The 24,119-nt window shown below is 27.1% G+C and overlaps 1 pseudogene; it reads right to left on the bottom strand.

Moving 5' to 3' along the window:
* Window positions 1-688: 688 nt before the first annotated feature.
* Window positions 689-23,314, bottom strand: LOC149059811 (uncharacterized; annotated as a pseudogene).
* Between the last annotated feature and the right edge of the window lie 805 nt (window positions 23,315-24,119).

Here is a 24,119-nt window from a genome sequence, read left to right as displayed (position 1 = left end):
ATTTGGTTGGGGAGGAGTAGTATTATATGGTTTTAGCAAAATCTGTTAGCCTCATAAAGTAACCTACCACATCAAATATAAAATGTTAATAGTAAAGTAAAAGATTGGGGGGAGTATTTATCACCCTTAATTATGCAACACAGTTAGACAGGCTGCACTATTATAGAAACAAAAAAATTAAGTTTATGGAGAAAATAAAGTTCATAAAGCTAAATATGTTGCTTTAGTTGTTACTTTTTATTTGTATAAACTGTAAAATACCTACAAAACATACCTACCTAAGACTGATATGTTATCTTTTTAATAATAATAACATTTAAAAAAAATATAATTCTAAATGTTATCTATAAATTTGGTATGAAGTCATTTCTAGACTTAAAATAAAACTACAATGTTTACTATGATAAAATGGAAAAATATTCATATGTTCATAATAATAATATAATATAATATCTATTATAGTAATTTATTGACCCACCTCAGTGCTTTAAATGACAAGCATATGGCCGTACCCATAATTACTGTTGTCACCCATCAGGCACGTAGCCAGGAATTTTTCTATGAGGGGGCCAATATTTGTTGGCCCCTTTATGTTTTTTTACCCCCTACCACTCCTTTCCTTATCACATAATATCTATAAAAATATATACTACATTTTAACAGTATAATGTCTGTATTGGTTGTTAAAGTTTTATATTATATTTATATTAGGTAGGTACATTTTATTATATACATTTTATTATTTATACTAGAATAAGTCTTCGGTTTTTATGGTTCACAGCAAATCTTCTGGTAAATTCATCTAAATCTAATGATTTAGATAAATGTTTTTCTATAGACAATAGTGCCAAATTATTCAACCTACAACAAAAAATAATAAACAAAACTATTATCTCATAGGTATCTAATTTTAATTAAGTAATTGAGATGCTTATAATTTACAAAAACAAAAAATTTCCAGTTTGATTGTTTTTCAATGGGATATTTTTTGAATTTATGAATGAAATATTTTATTTTTATTTTGTTAGATAATTGTATTATACATAATAGCATTTTTAAAGATATGTAATAATACATATTTTGTAGAAGTGTATAATTGTTTGAGTTTACTAGTCATATTATTTTACATATTTAAATACTGCACTAACCTTTCATTTGTCATAAGAGATCTCATATAGTTTTTGAGCCTTCTTAAACAAGAAAATGTTCTCTCACATGCAGCACTTGAAACTGGAATAGTTATGATAATTTGTACAATTTTATGAGTTTCAATAAAAGCCAACTTGTATTTTTCTAACAGCTCCAATAATTTCATCATAGTTTTAATTTCTGTATTATTTTGTAATTCATATCTTTTTATAGTGTTTGGTAATATCTTTAATTCTGACTTTAGTACATCAGTATTGGCCCCATAATGTTCGGCTAAAGGCTGAATGTGCGAAAAACTTAAAAATTTTTCATTACCAGGATGTAAGTATGAGACAGCACTTAAAATATCTTTATTATTGGAAAATCGATTTTTAATTTCCAACAAAATGTAGTCAATTACTGTATAATAAAGATTGACTTTTAAATCTATTTTGGATGTATACAATTCTACTTCTAATGAGTTTTGTTGTGTAAATATAAATTGTTCAAAGTGTTTTGGTATTTTTTTTATTCTTTTTACATTTGTATCTTGTGAAGGTATGGGTATGTTATTTTTACCACATATAGAAATGGTTTCAGCATATATGTTACTAAAAGTTGTATCTGTATCTTTTAACCGCATATCTTGAAGGGTTGATTCTAAAGATGATATTAAAATCAATGCATTAGCTAGTTCAGCACTTACATTTTGTAAATAATCGCTTATTCCTTTAAACATATGTAGGATATAACAGAACATTACTAAATTTAAAATAAATTTAAAATCAATTTGATGAAGTAAACCTATAGCTTCTACAGCACGGTCTCCTCTTTCATATGCTAATTTGTTTAATAGTACAAGTAATGGACTAATTGCTTTTTTCATTGTTAAGCATGCAAATACTTGGGCTGTCCATCGAGTTAAGCAAATACGCTTAAGTTCAACTTTTGAAGTTAATTTCATGGCATTTTGAATATCAACAAATTGAGCATGAATAGAAGAACCAGAAATAAATACATACAGACTTTCAATTAAATCAAAAAACATTTTAACTCCAGATACATTTTTACAGATATCTGTATAGATGTATATATATAAATGGCTAATGACTATTGAAATGATGAATGAGAAACATCTTTTGTTTCACAATAAATATTAAATAATATAATAAAGTAGGTATAGAAATACTTGTCTTTAGTCCACATTAACTATACTGTATATATAAATGTATATGTATCATAGTAACATTAACATCAAACATGAATAAAATTTTTTTTTAAATTTTTTGGTATTAAAAATATAATATTTTTTCCATGTGATTAGAAAAAGAATGCATAGTTACATTCAATTTCCATTCATATTCGTTTGTAAAATAAATGCATTCACAATCATAATTCATAATGTAAAAATTGAATGCATTCTTTTCAAACCCTGCATATAATAATAATAATAATAATAATAATAACAATATAATAAATAGGCAGGTACAAATTAGTATTAATTATCAACTATGTTATGATCAACAAATAAGTAAATCAAAATTTCATGAATAAAATAAAATAAAATAAAAACAATTATTTATGAAAATAATGTATCCACCGAATGGTAACAGGTAAATACAATACTAAATAGTAAATACCATAAGTCCAGAAATATTTAGTACTACCTACCTAAATTATACTTTGTAAAAATAGTGTAAATGTTGAGATTAATAAGAGTGTGCAAAGAGTATAATGCACATAAACACTATGAAATAATAATCATCTTAATGATTAAAAATTAAAATACTACAAATTCAACAATATAATAGAATGAAATGTCTTAAAAATTTAAAAAAACTACGGATTAATAATATGTAGGACGTAGGTACCTATTAATGATAGAATATACGGCTTTAAGAAAATTAGTCTAATAATTAGTAAATATAAAATGTAGGTAAATAAGACTTGGGTAGATAAAATGGACCTGAATTGTTTATAATATTATCGTACATACCTTTCTCAGTTTTTAAGTTTTTTGGATTATTAAAATAACTTATTATACTTCTCTTCATTGTAATACTACTACAACTACTTGTGACTTGGCCTCTGCCTGATTATGAATAATGAATCAATACAAATCGATACACTGTGTATATTATATTGATGAGGTATGTTTATTTGTTATTGACGTTATTGTAGACTGTAGTAAATGGTGATCACTATCACAATGTTACTGGAATAGTGGAATATAAACTATTGTACCTAGTCGTGTTGTCTGTGGTCGACGGTCGTGTTTATCAAATGCACGTTCGAGACCCGTATTTGGAATTTCTAGTTTTCAATCTATTCTTAGACGTGTAATTCACTCTAATCTTATGATTATCACTCTTATCTCAAATTGTCGAGTGACGAATTTTACGGACTAACGCATATACGCCATGTCGCCATATACTAAGAATTAAGATACTTTAGTCCGTGGCGAGTATAATAACGACTAATAAAATAAAATCTTGGAATTTAATTTATGTACCTACCTAATACGATTGTTTGATTCGGCCATTCGGAATAATCAAATACCATTATATTTGAAAATAAAATTGAGGGGGCCAGTTCGGGGCCACTGACTTTTCTTAGGGGGCCAGGCCCCCTGAGGCCCCCCCCTTGGTGACGTGCCTGTCACCCATCTAGATGCATCAAATGACTCAAATGTGACCATCTCACAGCGGACTGCATTAAAGACCAATCACTCCCGGCTAAGTGTGCTCTGTGCTATAGTAATCACATAGATTCTTATATAGAATGTATACTTAGCAAGAAATTAATCCAAGCAAAAGACAAAAACTAAAAATATCAGAACTTCAGAGTCAGGAAGCTCGTGCTAGTCATCATGGCAACAATACCAAAGTGGGTCTAATTTGTGCCAATATATTTATTTACATTTCTGACCAAAATACAAACTTTATTAAGATCTCTACTCTCCCTTTTCACTAAATTATAATTTATCAGTGATAAACAAACTCACAACGGCAACGCATTCTCCATAATTTTTTCACAACCAATTACATTCAACGTATTTATGAAATCCACATAACCTTATTTGTATAATAACCTTATTACTAACTACTATTATATTCTTTGTTTTTTCTCTTCTTCTGTGTATTCAATATTGTTATGATTTAATATATTGCTGTTAATTTAACTATGATGTATAGTCGATCTGTAATAGTTGTTATATGAAAGGCTAATAATAATAATAACAATAAAAAAATTATTAATTTCTTAAATGTAATTTATGATATTATATATTCAATATTACAATTAAAATCTTTTTATTTTTTCTTTGCAACAAACCGTATGGAATTAGCTAGTTCTATGAGTAGTCTATATTTTTGCACATTTGTGATAATCAACTACCTACCCAAATTTACCAGAAAAAGCATATTTTGGTAATTATATTAACGCTTTGGTTAGGTTCTATTATTGTCAGTGTGTTATTAAATATTACTGTTTATAGGTAAGTTAGCTACTGTGAAAAACCTATTGTTTTTAAATATTTGATAGATTTAAATAACACTTTAGTTCATTGACGGTGTTAGTTATGAAAGTCTATATGTACTGAAACGGATACAGTATTAAATTATGCTTTTGATGGGTAAGGTAGATTCTGTAAGTAGGTTATCTATATTGGTTAGGTTAATTATTTAACCAAGCCCACAAATGTACATCAATGTAATATAATAGTATAGTCACAAAACATAGTGTTGACAACATGAAATGGTATTTTTATTAAATAGTATACATACATGCATATGTTAAACTTCCTTATTTTGACAAATCGTGTAAAAATCATTAGAATTAGAATAAATTAATAAGCAAATTTAGTTAAGCCAACTTCAATAGTTTGATAATAAAATTATTCAAACATAGACTATCAAAATAAATAAAAAATAATATACTGATACACTACACTACATTTAGAAGTAACGACTAATTGTAAATTATTTAACATTTACCTAGAACTTAATTATTTAGCTGTGTATATATATTTTTAAAATATACACAATGATTTTGTAAAGATTGCAATATATGTTTTTATTTTATTTTATACCTAACAAAAAAGAAATTGCTGTGTATTCACATGACTTCTTGATTAATTTTGTTAATTACAATATGCAATAAAATAATGGTAGGTTACTAAATGTTATGACTAAGCAGTGAATAGAAACATAACTTAGTACAATATGAATAGAATCATAGATGGACAAATAGTATAAACATATCGATTAAAAACAAACATACCAACTATATTATAAGGTTAAATGACACATAATTCACACGTTTAAACGTTTTTAGTATTAATATTTTAATCACAGCTACATAAAAACGGTTTAAATGCTGAAGTTTTTCCATTAGCCAGTACCTTGGTAGTATGTCCCAGTAGGTTAGGCGTTAGGCATTTATTTTATTTATTGATATTGATTAAAGTGTTTTTGAAAAACTGTGGTCTCTGGATATCGCTTAGTACCGTTAATCACTCCGCATCTATTATATCTACGTGTACATCATATTATTAATTAATTATTATTAATAATAAAATTGTTAGTTGTAGGACTAGCAAAGTTATTGCGGTGGCTCATTTAAATAACATAGCCACCTGAGATCTTTTGCATTTTTTTAGAATTTTATTTTATTATTTTTTGTTATATTATTACTTAGTTATTTTTTTAGTGAAGGTTGCTCCACCATCACTGAACACCAATTAGAGCTATATGCCTAAATGTATTTGGATATCCCACAACGACGATAAATGATAATTGATAGGTACCTAACCATTTACAATCTTTTACCGTCTTCCATAATAAACCGTTTTCAAGAAAAAAAAACCATTTAATTAAGCTATGTGTGTGTATACTGTATAGTATACACAATAGTATATAGTAGTATATAATATAAAATAAGCCATTGGTTACACTAAATAAATTCCAATTCCTTAAAACATACAATATGTTGTCTTCAGTATTATTCAATAACCTATAGGCTACACAACTACCAGCAGTAATTTGTTCGAACTTATGATGACATATATAATTGTAATATAAGTTAGGTTCGATTATATAGGTATATAAAAAAAATTTACTATATAGGAACACCTTGAAGAAAAACACATATATAAAAGGAATATCTTTTATATTACTCATTTCATCAATGCAAATGTAACAGAAACACAATAAAAAAAATTATCATGGTATTAATACTTATTACTAATTTGTGACTAAACCATACTCTGTTAATCATAAGAATTTCTTCACGGCATGCACACCATTTTATTTGTGATATTTATTAATTTCTTAATTCACTTAATACTTTATTATTATTCATCGTGAATTTCTAACTGATGTCACACACATGCATATATATATAAATTCAAATTGATTAAATAACTAATTTTTGTTATCTTAAAATATAGTATGTTTCATACACAAATTATTATAATTTCAAAAGCACATACCTAATATGGTCAATGTTTGTAACTGATTTTCAATTTCATTGTATATATGTCTAATGTTATGATTAATTTCTATGTATTGCTGTCAATGCACAAATTGGTTAATTAATTAGAATCATTATTTATTTTTTTAAATATAACTAATGAGTATAAGAATTGCAACGTTAAGTACAGCGTTTAATGTATGTATTTTAATATTGTTCAAAATGTCTATCAAATCATCAATGATCATATTTATCATTATTATTATTTTTATTATTATTATTCTATTAGGTAGTAGGTACTACTTATTAAAACTAAAATTGTAAAAGATTGTGATTGATAATATTTTAAAACCAAAAACTATAAGCATGTGTACAACACACACATAATATTATGTAATATATAATAGCAATAGGATACATTACATTTAATTGATGTTTTATAGGCTACACATATTATATGCATCTAACAACTATGTACTTAATTATGTATAAACAATAATAATGTTGTGTGATACACCAAACCAGGTGTCTATATAAATAATGTATAGCATTTATTATCAAGTTTATGGAACATTTTAATTTCACTTACTACGAACACGTCGTTCGCAACCAGACACCTACATTTAACAACCAAAAGCAGCAGACAAACGTAACAAAATTTTCAGTCTGTTTAAATGCAGTTTAGTTCCCACGCGATTTTTTTCGATTCCCCCTCCCCCCCAAATGTGTGTTTTAAAGCACTGAACACAAAAGTCATATTCCAAAATTCTCGCAAATCATTATTTTAAAAGTTATAGTTAATTATAATTAACGACTTTCAAAAGGTAATAGAACTGATAATGTTTTATTTTCGTATTAAATATTACTGTTTGATGATTACTAGGATCGATCACGAGGTAGCCACTATATAATAATACTTAATATGTTACTTTAACAGACGGCCGGTTAGGTTAAGTTAAGGGATAAGGGCGGTGAAGTTAGGTTAGCTATTTTAGCCCCGGGGGGTTTGGGGGCCGAGCCCCCATCTAACGAGATTGGCGACCGGAGCCGGCAGGCGAAGGGAGCCACTATACTTGATAATTTTGTTGGTTTTAAATAAGCCATGTCAAATGCCTTTGTATTTTCGTTCACTAGTTTCAATAGTTTAATCTATTATAAAACTTTAAGGTAAAATTGTTATTGCAAGGCTCTACGTTATTGTTATTTTTAACACGATGTCCTCTTATTATTTTATTAATACTTCTAATTTTATAAATAATTGAAATTAGGTTTTTGGCTAAATTAGGAAATTGGTTTTATTCAATATCATAAGCTACAACACGGTTGAGGTGTTCATATTTGGCCTGATTGTTCATATTTGTAATATTATTATAATATAGTGATTTTAAAAAAAAATATAATATTTTGTTGGGACATTGATAATATTCAAATTATCTAGGTAAACTTTAAAAGATAATTTATCTAGATAATTCCCAACACTGACCAGGAGCCCATAACAATCCTACGATTTTGTGATAGACGTAATTTTTATAATTCCTTCACTTTCTCAATTTTATTTTAGATGGTTACTTTTAGGCCTACACATACCAGGGCCCCATATGAACGATCGCGGCGGTTTGTGGCGATCTACACCACCGGCGATCATTGCCCGTCCGGCATACGTCGCACGTCTCCCCAGAGGTGATTTTTTTTTAAGTATTCAATAATATTACAAGTACAAAAATAAATCAGTCAAACAATTAAGTATATCATTAAACACCATAGATGCTTTATATTAGATTAATATTATATCTTTAGGTAATATGCATTTTTTATAATGTAATCACGTGCGTATTAATAATACATTTAAATATAATATAATATAGGTATAACTTCACAAAATTATTACAGAAGACGTGTAAGGTGAGTGATATAATTTTGTTTATCGATACGTTGATATTCACCTACTTACCTATACATGTGTCATGTGTGTGCGTAGGTAGGTGAATAAGTTGATATTAAACAACACAAATATAAGACTACACAACTTCTCTGCAACATAACAATGTTAGTATATGTTACTATTATACGACCTGTACTTAAAACTTCACACATTGTACTGCATGATATTTACTATTTAGAATGTAACCGTTTTATTTTTTTACAACACCTATGCCCAGTTAAAGGGATGTAGACATGTAGTTTTAGAGCAGTAATCGTAGATCATCTCATTGATGTGTAATAGACTTTGAATGAAAAGTTTGAGACTTTAAAACAACCATATCTGAGATGTGTTGTTGGTCAAATGCACAATGGGGACATACTTATTTTGAAAAGTATTTACAATATAATATATGTTTGAATACTCTGCAATAAAAGTTGTAATTGAGTGCCTAATATGAATACAAATACTTAAAAAAAAAAGTATTTATATATACTTTTAATCTTCAGCTACTTTCATTTTTTTTACACTACATTTTTCACGTTATATATCAACAGAATCAATTTTCGTGTTATTGTACGTTACATTTATAGAGCCTTTACGCCGTATAATTTGGTGTAATTATCAAAGTTACGCATTTGGTTTTTTTTGTTGTCGAATTATCAGAATTAGAATTTTAATTCATAGAAAAAATATTAAAATTAAATAAAGAATTTTTTTTATGCGATTATATTATATAAAACTAAAACGAATAACAAGTATTCGAAAATTTGAGAAAGCCTTCAAATTAACTTTGTTCAAGTACTTTTCAAAAAGTATATGATGTACTGTCATTATAATATATATCTATTGTCTTAAAGTAGCTAAAAATTAATACCTTTATTTCTCATTGTGGTGCGGGTAGGCACTACCACAACTATTAAACTATTTAAAAGACAAAAAAAAAAAAATAATAATTTGGTACACGGACTACGTACCCATACAATGTTTCATTTATAAAGTAGAAAGGTACACAAAAGTTCAATATTTTACTGCTATACATATTTATTTAAAATTGGATAGTTAATAATTCAGTGTTTTTCGTGTAAATAATTTCTGCTGATCATTGTCAGACATGCTATATTTTTGTCACCACAATGACTTTAGAATGGGTCTTGCTTCAGCCCTAAAAGCTGCAATTTGTTATGGTTGCGCAATGTCTCGTCCCTAGGGCAGGGCGAGTGGAGTCTGGGTACTCACCACAGCAGTGGCTTAATTAGGAATTTGGTTGGGGAGGAGTAGTATTATATGGTTTTAGCAAAATCTGTTAGCCTCATAAAGTAACCTACCACATCAAATATAAAATATTAATAGTAAAGTAAAAGATTGGGGGGAGTATTTATCACCCTTAATTATGCAACACAGTTAGACAGGCTGCACTATTATAGAAACAAAAAAATTAAGTTTATGGAGAAAATAAAGTTCATAAAGCTAAATATGTTGCTTTAGTTGTTACTTTTTATTTGTATAAACTGTAAAATACCTACAAAACATACCTACCTAAGACTGATATGTTATCTTTTTAATAATAATAACATTTAAAAAAAATATAATTCTAAATGTTATCTATAAATTTGGTATGAAGTCATTTCTAGACTTAAAATAAAACTACAATGTTTACTATGATAAAATGGAAAAATATTCATATGTTCATAATAATAATATAATATAATATCTATTATAGTAATTTATTGACCCACCTCAGTGCTTTAAATGACAAGCATATGGCCGTACCCATAATTACTGTTGTCACCCATCTAGATGCATCAAATGACTCAAATGTGACCATCTCACAGCGGACTGCATTAAAGACCAATCACTCCCGGCTAAGTGTGCTCTGTGCTATAGTAATCACATAGATTCTTATATAGAATGTATTATTAGCAAGAAATTAATCCAAGCAAAAGACAAAAACTAAAAATATCAGAACTTCAGAGTCAGGAAGCTCGTGCTAGTCATCATGGCAACAATACCAAAGTGGGTCTAATTTGTGCCAATATATTTATTTACATTTCTGACCAAAATAAAAACTTTATTAAGATCTCTACTCTCCCTTTTCACTAAATTATAATTTATCAGTGATAAACAAACTCACAACGGCAACGCATTCTCCATAATTTTTTCACAACCAATTACATTCAACGTATTTATGAAATCCACATAACCTTATTTGTATAATAACCTTATTACTAACTACTATTATATTCTTTGTTTTTTCTCTTCTTCTGTGTATTCAATATTGTTATGATTTAATATATTGCTGTTAATTTAACTATGATGTATAGTCGATCTGTAATAGTTGTTATATGAAAGGCTAATAATAATAATAACAATAAAAAAAATATTAATTTCTTAAATGTAATTTATGATATTATATATTCAATATTACAATTAAAATCTTTTTATTTTTTCTTTGCAACAAACCGTATGGAATTAGCTAGTTCTATGAGTAGTCTATATTTTTGCACATTTGTGATAATCAACTACCTACCCAAATTTACCAGAAAAAGCATATTTTGGTAATTATATTAACGCTTTGGTTAGGTTCTATTATTGTCAGTGTGTTATTAAATATTACTGTTTATAGGTAAGTTAGCTACTGTGAAAAACCTATTGTTTTTAAATATTTGATAGATTTAAATAACACTTTAGTTCATTGACGGTGTTAGTTATGAAAGTCTATATGTACTGAAACGGATACAGTATTAAATTATGCTTTTGATGGGTAAGGTAGATTCTGTAAGTAGGTTATCTATATTGGTTAGGTTAATTATTTAACCAAGCCCACAAATGTACATCAATGTAATATAATAGTATAGTCACAAAACATAGTGTTGACAACATGAAATGGTATTTTTATTAAATAGTATACATACATGCATATGTTAAACTTCCTTATTTTGACAAATCGTGTAAAAATCATTAGAATTAGAATAAATTAATAAGCAAATTTAGTTAAGCCAACTTCAATAGTTTGATAATAAAATTATTCAAACATAGACTATCAAAATAAATAAAAAATAATATACTGATACACTACACTACATTTAGAAGTAACGACTAATTGTAAATTATTTAACATTTACCTAGAACTTAATTATTTAGCTGTGTATATATATTTTTAAAATATACACAATGATTTTGTAAAGATTGCAATATATGTTTTTATTTTATTTTATACCTAACAAAAAAGAAATTGCTGTGTATTCACATGACTTCTTGATTAATTTTGTTAATTACAATATGCAATAAAATAATGGTAGGTTTACTAAATGTTATGACTAAGCAGTGAATAGAAACATAACTTAGTACAATATGAATAGAATCATAGATGGACAAATAGTATAAACATATCGATTAAAAACAAACATACCAACTATATTATAAGGTTAAATGACACATAATTCACACGTTTAAACGTTTTTAGTATTAATATTTTAATCACAGCTACATAAAAACGGTTTAAATGCTGAAGTTTTTCCATTAGCCAGTACCTTGGTAGTATGTCCCAGTAGGTTAGGCGTTAGGCATTTATTTTATTTATTGATATTGATTAAAGTGTTTTTGAAAAACTGTGGTCTCTGGATATCGCTTAGTACCGTTAATCACTCCGCATCTATTATATCTACGTGTACATCATATTATTAATTAATTATTATTAATAATAAAATTGTTAGTTGTAGGACTAGCAAAGTTATTGCGGTGGCTCATTTAAATAACATAGCCACCTGAGATCTTTTGCATTTTTTTCGAATTTTATTTTATTATTTTTTGTTATATTATTACTTAGTTATTTTTTTAGTGAAGGTTGCTCCACCATCACTGAACACCAATTAGAGCTATATGCCTAAATGTATTTGGATATCCCACAACGACGATAAATGATAATTGATAGGTACCTAACCATTTACAATCTTTTACCGTCTTCCATAATAAACCGTTTTCAAGAAAAAAAAACCATTCAATTAAGCTATGTGTGTGTATACTGTATAGTATACAAAATAGTATATAGTAGTATATAATATAAAATAAGCCATTGGTTACACTAAATAAATTCCAATTCCTTAAAACATACAATATGTTGTCTTCAGTATTATTCAATAACCTATAGGCTACACAACTACCAGCAGTAATTTGTTCGAACTTATGATGACATATATAATTGTAATATAAGTTAGGTTCGATTATATAGGTATATAAAAAAAATTTACTATATAGGAACACCTTGAAGAAAAACACATATATAAAAGGAATATCTTTTATATTACTCATTTCATCAATGCAAATGTAACAGAAACACAATAAAAAAAATTATCATGGTATTAATACTTATTACTAATTTGTGACTAAACCATACTCTGTTAATCATAAGAATTTCTTCACGGCATGCACACCATTTTATTTGTGATATTCATTAATTTCTTAATTCACTTAATACTTTATTATTATTCATCGTGAATTTCTAACTGATGTCACACACATGCATATATATATAAATTCAAATTGATTAAATAACTAATTTTTGTTATCTTAAAATATAGTATGTTTCATACACAAATTATTATAATTTCAAAAGCACATACCTAATATGGTCAATGTTTGTAACTGATTTTCAATTTCATTGTATATATGTCTAATGTTATGATTAATTTCTATGTATTGCTGTCAATGCACAAATTGGTTAATTAATTAGAATCATTATTTATTTTTTTAAATATAACTGATGAGTATAAGAATTGCAACGTTAAGTACAGCGTTTAATGTATGTATTTTAATATTGTTCAAAATGTCTATCAAATCATCAATGATCATATTTATCATTATTATTATTTTTATTATTATTATTCTATTAGGTAGTAGGTACTACTTATTAAAACTAAAATTGTAAAAGATTGTGATTGATAATATTTTAAAACCAAAAACTATAAGCATGTGTACAACACACACATAATATTATGTAATATATAATAGCAATAGGATACATTACATTTAATTGATGTTTTATAGGCTACACATATTATATGCATCTAACAACTATGTACTTAATTATGTATAAACAATAATAATGTTGTGATACACCAAACCAGGTGTCTATATAAATAATGTATAGCATTTATTATCAAGTTTATGGAACATTTTAATTTCACTTACTACGAACACGTCGTTCGCAACCAGACACCTACATTTAACAACCAAAAGCAGCAGACAAACGTAACAAAATTTTCAGTCTGTTTAAATGCAGTTTAGTACCCACGCGATTTTTTTCGATTCCCCCCCCCTCCCAAATGTGTGTTTTAAAGCACTGAACACAAAAGTCATATTCCAAAATTCTCGCAAATCATTATTTTAAAAGTTATAGTTAATTATAATTAACGACTTTCAAAAGGTAATAGAACTGATAATGTTTTATTTTCGTATTAAATATTACTGTTTGATGATTACTAGGATCGATCACGAGGTAGCCACTATATAATAATACTTAATATGTTACTTTAACAGACGGCCGGTTAGTTTAAGTTAAGGGATAAGGGCGGTGAAGTTAGGTTAGCTATTTTAGCCCCGGGGGGTTTGGGGGCCGAGCCCCCATCTAACGAGATTGGCGACCGGAGCCGGCAGGCGAAGGGAGCCACTATACTTGATAATTTTGTTGGTTTTAAATAAGCCATGTCAAATGCCTTTGTATTTTCGTTCACTAGTTTCAATAGTTTAATCTATTATAAAACTTTAAGGTAAAATTGTTATTGCAAGGCTCTACGTTATTGTTATTTTTAACACGATGTCCTCTTATTATTTTATTAATACTTCTAATTTTATAAATAATTGAAATTAGGTTTTTGGCTAAATTAGGAAATTGGTTTTATTCAATATCATAAGCTACAACACGGTTGAGGTGTTCATATTTGGCCTGATTGTTCATATTTGTAATATTATTATAATATAGTGATTTTAAAAAAAAATATAATATTTTGTTGGGACATTGATAATATTCAAATTATCTAGGTAAACTTTAAAAGATAATTTATCTAGATAATTCCCAACACTGACCAGGAGCCCATAACAATCCTACGATTTTGTGATAGACGTAATTTTTATAATTCCTTCACTTTCTCAATTTTATTTTAGATGGTTACTTTTAGGCCTACACATACCAGGGCCCCATATGAACGATCGCGGCGGTTTGTGGCGATCTACACCACCGGCGATCATTGCCCGTCCGGCATACGTCGCACGTCTCCCCAGAGGTGATTTTTTTTTAAGTATTCAATAATATTACAAGTACAAAAATAAATCAGTCAAACAATTAAGTATATCATTAAACACCATAGATGCTTTATATTAGATTAATATTATATCTTTAGGTAATATGCATTTTTTATAATGTAATCACGTGCGTATTAATAATACATTTAAATATAATATAATATAGGTATAACTTCACAAAATTATTACAGAAGACGTGTAAGGTGAGTGATATAATTTTGTTTATCGATACGTTGATATTCACCTACTTACCTATACATGTGTCATGTGTGTGCGTAGGTAGGTGAATAAGTTGATATTAAACAACACAAATATAAGACTACACAACTTCTCTGCAACATAACAATGTTAGTATATGTTACTATTATACGACCTGTACTTAAAACTTGGGGACATACTTATTTTGAAAAGTATTTACAATATAATATATGTTTGAATACTCTGCAATAAAAGTTGTAATTGAGTGCCTAATATGAATACAAATACTTAAAAAAAAAAGTATTTATATATACTTTTAATCTTCAGTTACTTTCATTTTTTTTACACTACATTTTTCACGTTATATATCAACAGAATCAATTTTCGTGTTATTGTACGTTACATTTATAGAGCCTTTACGCCGTATAATTTGGTGTAATTATCAAAGTTACGCATTTGGTTTTTTTTGTTGTCGAATTATCAGAATTAGAATTTTAATTCATAGAAAAAATATTAAAATTAAATAAAGAATTTTTTTTATGCGATTATATTATATAAAACTAAAACGAATAACAAGTATTCGAAAATTTGAGAAAGCCTTCAAATTAACTTTGTTCAAGTACTTTTCAAAAAGTATATGATGTACTGTCATTATAATATATATCTATTGTCTTAAAGTAGCTAAAAATTAATACCTTTATTTCACATTGTGGTGCGGGTAGGTACTACCACAACTATTAAACTATTTAAAAGACAAAAAAAAAAAATAATAATTTGGTACACGGACTACGTACCCATACAATGTTTCATTTATAAAGTAGAAAGGTACACAAAAGTTCAATATTTTACTGCTATACATATTTATTTAAAATTGGATAGTTAATAATTCAGTGTTTTTCGTGTAAATAATTTCTGCTGATCATTGTCAGACATGCTATATTTTTGTCACCACAATGACTTTAGAATGGGTCTTGCTTCAGCCCTAAAAGCTGCAATTTGTTATGGTTGCGCAATGTCTCGTCCCTAGGGCAGGGCGAGTGGAGTCTGGGTACTCACCACAGCAGTGGCTTAATTAGGAATTTGGTTGGGGAGGAGTAGTATTATATGGTTTTAGCAAAATCTGTTAGCCTCATAAAGTAACCTACCACATCAAATATAAAATGTTAATAGTAAAGTAAAAGATTGGGGGGAGTATTTATCACCCTTAATTATGCAACACAGTTAGACAGGCTGCACTATTATAGAAACAAAAAAATTAAGTTTATGGAGAAAATAAAGTTCATAAAGCTAAATATGTTGCTTTAGTTGTTACTTTTTATTTGTATAAACTGTAAAATACCTACAAAACATACCTACCTAAGACTGATATGTTATCTTTTTAATAATAATAACATTTAAAAAAAATATAATTCTAAATGTTATCTATAAATTTGGTATGAAGTCATTTCTAGACTTAAAATAAAACTACAATGTTTACTATGATAAAATGGAAAAATATTCATATGTTCATAATAATAATATAATATAATATCTATTATAGTAATTTATTGACCCACCTCAGTGCTTTAAATGACAAGCATATGGCCGTACCCATAATTACTGTTGTCACCCATCTAGATGCATCAAATGACTCAAATGTGACCATCTCACAGCGGACTGCATTAAAGACCAATCACTCCCGGCTAAGTGTGCTCTGTGCTATAGTAATCACATAGATTCTTATATAGAATGTATACTTAGCAAGAAATTAATCCAAGCAAAAGACAAAAACTAAAAATATCAGAACTTCAGAGTCAGGAAGCTCGTGCTAGTCATCATGGCAACAATACCAAAGTGGGTCTAATTTGTGCCAATATATTTATTTACATTTCTGACCAAAATACAAACTTTATTAAGATCTCTACTCTCCCTTTTCACTAAATTATAATTTATCAGTGATAAACAAACTCACAACGGCAACGCATTCTCCATAATTTTTTCACAACCAATTACATTCAACGTATTTATGAAATCCACATAACCTTATTTGTATAATAACCTTATTACTAACTACTATTATATTCTTTGTTTTTTCTCTTCTTCTGTGTATTCAATATTGTTATGATTTAATATATTGCTGTTAATTTAACTATGATGTATAGTCGATCTGTAATAGTTGTTATATGAAAGGCTAATAATAATAATAACAATAACCAAAACCTCCATATATTAAGAAATTCTGAACTAAGTAAGTTCAGAATTTCCATACATTCAGTTGCTATTTTCATATAATCATCAGTCAAACTATTATTGTCTTTTTCGCACAAAATTAAGCCTAAAAAAAATAAAATGTATATTAATGAAAAATGTAAAAGCTCATTTAATATTTTAACTAACTTCTTAATAAAATTTCATGTTGGGACATAATTTTTTCTTTATTAATTTCTGCAAGATTGTTCATGATATACTCATCAATATCTTCAATATTATTAACTATCAAGTTTTTATAACGATGTAATTGATGTTCAAATCGACAAAATAAACATCTAAAAACATAACAATAATTAATTCATCTAAAAAATAAACAGTAATTACACACAATAATTATTAACAAACTCGTTAATTTTAGCATATTTTAGAATTTATAGAATATTTTTCATTACAATATTTTTTATTCCATATATTATAGAAATTTTATTACTTATATATGGAGCAATATTTAAAAACTAGCTATTGATTTTGACAAATTATATCAAAAAAAAAAAAAAAAATACATGAATATACCAACTATATATAGTAATTATTAAGAAAATAATACTAAAGATACCTAAAAGCCGGGTATATACTTTACCAAATTAAACCAGACATAAGCAAAAGGGTGTGCCAATATAATTCTAATAACATTTTCATTGGAAGCAGAGCAATCGACTATTTAATATATTCAAAACCATAATCTATTGTCACAGTTCACACATGATTTAGTAAAATACAATAATGATTATTTTTAAATATAAATTACACGTACAAAGTCAGCTATTCTACAATATTTTAAGAAACTTAACCTGAAATAATTATTGATAATTTATAGTCAATAAACACATATGGATGAAAACAATGTTATTCAAAAGTATATCATATTGTATAGTATCAAATACTGCTAAGATTTCAGTTGTTTGGTATTTTTGATGTGACAGTAACACAAAATAATGGTTCCTGACATTTTGCGTAATTCATTTAACCTAGTAATATGAAAATAAAACAACACTAATTTAAAAGGGTCAAACTAGAATATGATTTTCATTATAAATACAGGAATTGAGTTAATAGTTTATTTAAAAAATACACTAGAAGAAGTTTATTGGTAAGCTAATCATTAGCTAATAGCTGATATATGAGCACAGAAATTATATTAAAAACAATTACTGATGAATAGTATTTGGATGTTTATGTATCATGAATAAATTGGATAAATATGAAAAATGATACAATACGAAGTTAAATTCATAAAACATGCAAATTTTCAGAAAAGTCACTATAATATGGAAAAAAGTTTATACACTGATATTAATATTGTAAATAAAACTAACGTCAAAATTCAAATACAATAGCAAAGATTGAAATTTGTGTGCGTGTCATATTATTTATATATAAGTTCATTCAGGATATACAAATAATTAAAAAAAGTTTATAGAAATACAAATGTGTAAGTAATTAATGGAAATTTTATTTTCATTTTCAAAATCCAAAAACAAGACGTATTCAACTACCTCATCAGTTATGACAAAACTAGAAAATATTAAGTGAAATCAAAATGATGTTACTAATCAACTTGATTTTAAAAAAAAGTATGTTGAACTTCATAAAACGTGTACAACACACTGTCAACTAGGTAATAATCACCAGTTATTATTTAAATTATCTGCTAAGTTATATTGCAACAGAGCCAAATTGTAAGTAGATACATAATAAAATATAGTAAATAATATATGAATAATAAACTATGTATATTTTTAAAGTACTAGTTATATATCTAAAAGTGTATAAAAAACATGATGTGAGATGGTTTCTTTCTCGATGATTTTAATGTGTATGGCACAAATAAATGATAAAACATGTCATATTTTAATCAATACTTTAATTATGCATCTATCTATCTTATGTTAAACAAATTATATGTATCAAGTTTAATATAACTAATATTTATTATTGAGTAAAAACATTACTTGTCTTTTAAATGAGAAGTCTTAATAGTAAACAATTTTTCTATCTCCTGATAAAAAAATTTTCAATATTCGAAAATTGCAACCAATGAACTTTAAATTTTGGAACTGGTAAATTTAACTCATAATTAATATCTTTGATTAAATTACACCATAAAATATCTGAAAATAATAGGATAGAATCTTCCGGTTTTTCTTTAATCGCCTTAGTAAAATTAGCATAATCAAATTTGACTCCCAATAAATTCAAGTACTTCATAATACTAAAAAAATCTAAAAACATAATTTTCAAAACGTTAAAAGGTGTTGTAGATAACATAGTGTAGTAGATGTTTACTTTTTGAAGATTCTTGTACTAGCGTTCCGGGCAATATCCATTTATGGCCTGATTTTAAAGGCGATAGAATTTCGAATACTTTATCAATGTTACTATTGTATGTTTGCGGTTGATCGAGACAAATTCTCCACCATTTTAAGCAAAGTAGTGGTGATTGGGGATACTTCTTCAAATGCTGCAAGCCAGTGACAGTTTGATTTTCATCAACCTTTAAATAATTATAGGTATATAATTTTTAATAATTCTTAATTCAAATATATGTTATGGTTCATGATTTCATGAGCAATGAGCCAATGAAATACATTTATTTGTCTGAATTTTCACTGAGTTAACATTATTTATTTATTATAATACAAATATTATACAATTATTCAATATAATGATCATAAATTGTTTAATAAGTTCCATCAAATTAGCACCCAAATTTCTATAGGTACTATTCAAAATTGTACTAGTATATAGTAATATAATTTTGAAAGTTCAATCCAATGTGCCCAGTAAGAAGCATTTTTCTTAAAAAAAATATATATCGAAATTGTATCACTTAATGATACGTCATGAGTTTTTTCTGTGAAGCATGTTTTTGAATAAAAACACAAATAATGTGCAAAAGGAAATAATCTCCGATAAAATTTTGTAATGTAATCAAATGTATTTTTAGAAAACTCATAAAAATTAATATTTGTATGTACTCATTAACATGACCCATTCAAACGCATTTAGACAATTGTCTACTATATTAAAATATTATTAAATTATAAAAAAATAAAAAAAATACCTAAAATCATTATTCTCCTCTTAAACATCTATATCCAAATCTAAGTCTAAAGAACTTAAATGGTTATAAACAAGATAAGTATTTTTAATATTTTTAACTTACTATTATAACAACATAAGAGGAACCTAATTTTTTAAAAGTTTTTTAACCAAACCAAATTTATTTTATCCACAATAATTTATAAAAAAATTATAAAAATTTCTTCGACATATAATTAGATCAAAAAGAGTCAAAATATTTTGAAATTTGTATGATTTACTATGACCTCTCGACACACATAACCATCTTTGTAAAATTGATATTTTCATCGCTCCAAGTGGTTCAGATATACGATTCTATTCTCTATACACTTCTTTGTAAAATATGTAAAATGTATCAACTATTAAATATAATACTTACATAACATTGTCCATAGCTTAATTCTTTTGCTAGTTTACTATATGTAATAAGTACTACGTCAAAGGTATTGAAAATAGTCGGTTGCATAAATTTACATGAATGAATTCCATTATAGACAAAACACTTTAAGGGTGGGCTAACTATTTTCTGTATCTGAAATTAAAATTACAATATTAATTTTCATAAATAATGTATAATTAAATGAAAATGTTACGTCATGAATCCAGTGTTCCAAACAATAGTCTGGAACAATAATTAGCGTAGCTCTACATTGAATGGGATCATTGAATGTCCAGCAACTGGAACACAAATATGGCAGCCCTCCATATATTTTTGGATTATACACCACACAACTTTCATGTTGTGCTTCACCACACATTCCACAAATCAGTAAAATGCTATTTGATTGTCTATTGTTACAATAACAAGCAAGAATTTCCTCACTCTTGACATTTCTTTTTGACAATTTGTAAGATAAACGCTGAATTATACTTTGTGATGTATCTGCTGTAAATGTAATATAAATTATAATTGAAATATAGCAAGCATTTAATTACAAATTGATGGCATGTACTAACTTGTAAATCCATTGAATGCTTTTGGTATATTAACATAACGACTATTTATTTTTGATATTATACATTGGCATGCAACGGTATCATATAGTCTGATTTTAAATTTTTGTCGAGGTTATCAAGAATTTGGACTTTTTGCCGAAAAACCTAAAAAAGTTATAACAATTGATTCACTGAAATAAAATAAACGGAAAATTTAATATTAAATACTATTTGTGGTGGAAAATTTGCCACAATGCAAGATATCATTTCCAATCGTTTATCTTCATTCAATACATCTGCTAAAATACCCCCTGTAAACTGAGATTGATCATTTATAGCTGAAAAAAAATAAAATTTTCATATTAACTATGCAAATCAATAAATAAATAATTATAATTGAGTTATATATTTGTAAAAATCATGGTTTCGTGATTTATTCTTGGACCATCAATTGAAAAGTTTTATGAATATTACACTCTATGTATGTTGATAATATTAGTATTTAATATCTAAAAATGTTGAGATAACTACTTTTGGAAAAATAATGTTTCTTTTGATTGCAATTTGGTATTTTCATTAAAATTTTTCTTTTTTATAAATTAAGTTAATACAGAAACAAAATTTCAAAAACAATAGCAACCAGTTCAATTCACTATTCAGTTAAGGTTTGAATTTTTGGAAATATAAAATGTTGTACCATGGTATTTAATTGGTAATTATAACATAATATAATATTTATCAATTTATCATCAACTTACAATTCCTGCGTTCAACATTCACCATCCATGACACGGTTTTACAGTGATATAAAGCATAGTTTTCATTCAAAGTAAAATGTGGTGGCATCACAAATTTCTCTTCAAAATCAAAATTATAAGATTGAATGGTTTCTATAAGTAGTGGGTCGTAAATATCATTTTCTGAGCACATCAAGAGTGGAAATATTTTTTCTAGTTATCTTTCTGGCGATCGATGACACAAATCTGAAATAAAAAATAAAAAATAGCCATTTAGGTAATGTCTGTAAAAAGTATACTCATCAAAATATTCTAAATTGTACACAATTAAACAATAATTTAATAACAACAAATAAAATGAACATTGCTTTTATATCCTTAATTATAAATTATTATTATAACGGTATATATTATTTAATTATAATATTATGTAACTAAAAAAGATTTTAGGAACCATGTTATAATGTTAAAAACTGCCTAACAGAAAGAACAAAGATGGGTTTTAGTCAAATTCAATCAAAAGATCTTTAGTAGGTACTTCAAACAGGATGCATCTAAGATAGTAAGATAGGCACACTACGTTTAAATAAAAAAATTGAACCATGGATATGGATGAGCTGAGAAAACAATAACATTTTTGATAAAACTGCCGAAAGAAGTTCATTTATGAATAACGGACTGATGAATAAACCATATATAGGTAAAGTGTTAAAAATGTTATAACACGTTACGCGCGTGTTTGCGTAAACTGTACAATTTTAGTATGACATACGTTTGACGTGACTAGGTAGGTACGATGCTCATAATTCACTTCAAAACTGGACCATCGTAAAAAAACCTAAAACACACCTAAAACCACGTAGGTAATGTTCATCAATTTTCATAAGAGGTCGATTCACTCTAAATTTTAAACTAACGCTGTTACAGGCAATCAGCTGAGCGTGAATTTTATAGGTATGATACGAATAATAATAATAATAAAATAAATGTCGGGTATGAAATAGGACGAGTAATATTTTTGACCATCGTTATCACAGATCAACTTTAATCAAATTTAATTAAACATCAAAAAACATGTTAAATAAAATTAGGCTGCCTATTTCGACCCACTCAAAAATTCGGACAGTGGTTTTCGTACTCGCAGGCGCGGTTTCTCGTCAGTCGCCGCCGATGGACTGGCGGCGCGGTGGTTGCGCGGTACCGCCAGGCGTCGTTCGGTAGTTCGGTTACTGTTTGGTGGAGAGGTGTTTGCGGTGCGGAGGGTCGTAGGCTGTACGGCAAGAACCATAGACAAGAATACTAATAGATAGGCAACTCCAATGTTAACGTCTAGAACATTGCAAACAGCGCTCCCGGTGTTTGATGTAAGAACTATGCAGCAGCGGCGCAGGGGCGCGTCGCGCGTCGTGCCGAGGCGGCGCCGGGCGCTGGCGGCCCGTCCTGATTATTAAATCCATGGCTAAATTTGTTATTTAGCCATGATTAAATCATTGACATTTTTTTTTACCAATTTATGATTTATAACATTTTATATTAGTACTCAAATACAACAGTTTTTGTACTAAAACCAACATTTTTTAAGCATAACATATCAAATTATAAAAATAAAAATTAGATATCAATTAATAAAAGAACACAAAAGTTACTATTAAATAGTTTATTGAACAATAAAATTCAAATAATACATTTAGTATAGTTCATGATTATAAGACATACACAATAACAAATATTAAAACAGACACATAGTAATAATAGTAATAATAATACAATAGTAATAATAGTAATAATAATAATAACATTAATAATATAAATATTAAAAAATATTAAAATAAAATGTTGAATACTGGTTATAAATTAAATAATTAAATAGAATTAGGTATACCTAATCCTCTTTGAAAAAGTTACATACCGATTAAATGCTTTTAATTTAATTTGATCGGTTTCAGTTGGTGCCAACTTTTTTTTGCCTTTCATAATTTGATTTATTTGAGTGCACCAATTATGTACAATCATTTTTATAATAAAATTTAAATATTTTTTAGGAAACAATGTACCGTGGTCCTTACATATGATAATATTTATATTTAAAGTGG

The sequence above is a fragment of the Diuraphis noxia genome, unplaced genomic scaffold (genome assembly GCF_037042655.1).
Source record: "Diuraphis noxia isolate RWA-SAM2 unplaced genomic scaffold, SU_Dnox_SAM2 contig0001, whole genome shotgun sequence".
NCBI classification, from domain to species: Eukaryota; Metazoa; Arthropoda; class Insecta; order Hemiptera; family Aphididae; genus Diuraphis; species Diuraphis noxia.
The sequence above is the reverse complement of the archived record's forward strand: the minus strand, read 5'-3'. Positions and strand labels throughout refer to the sequence as shown.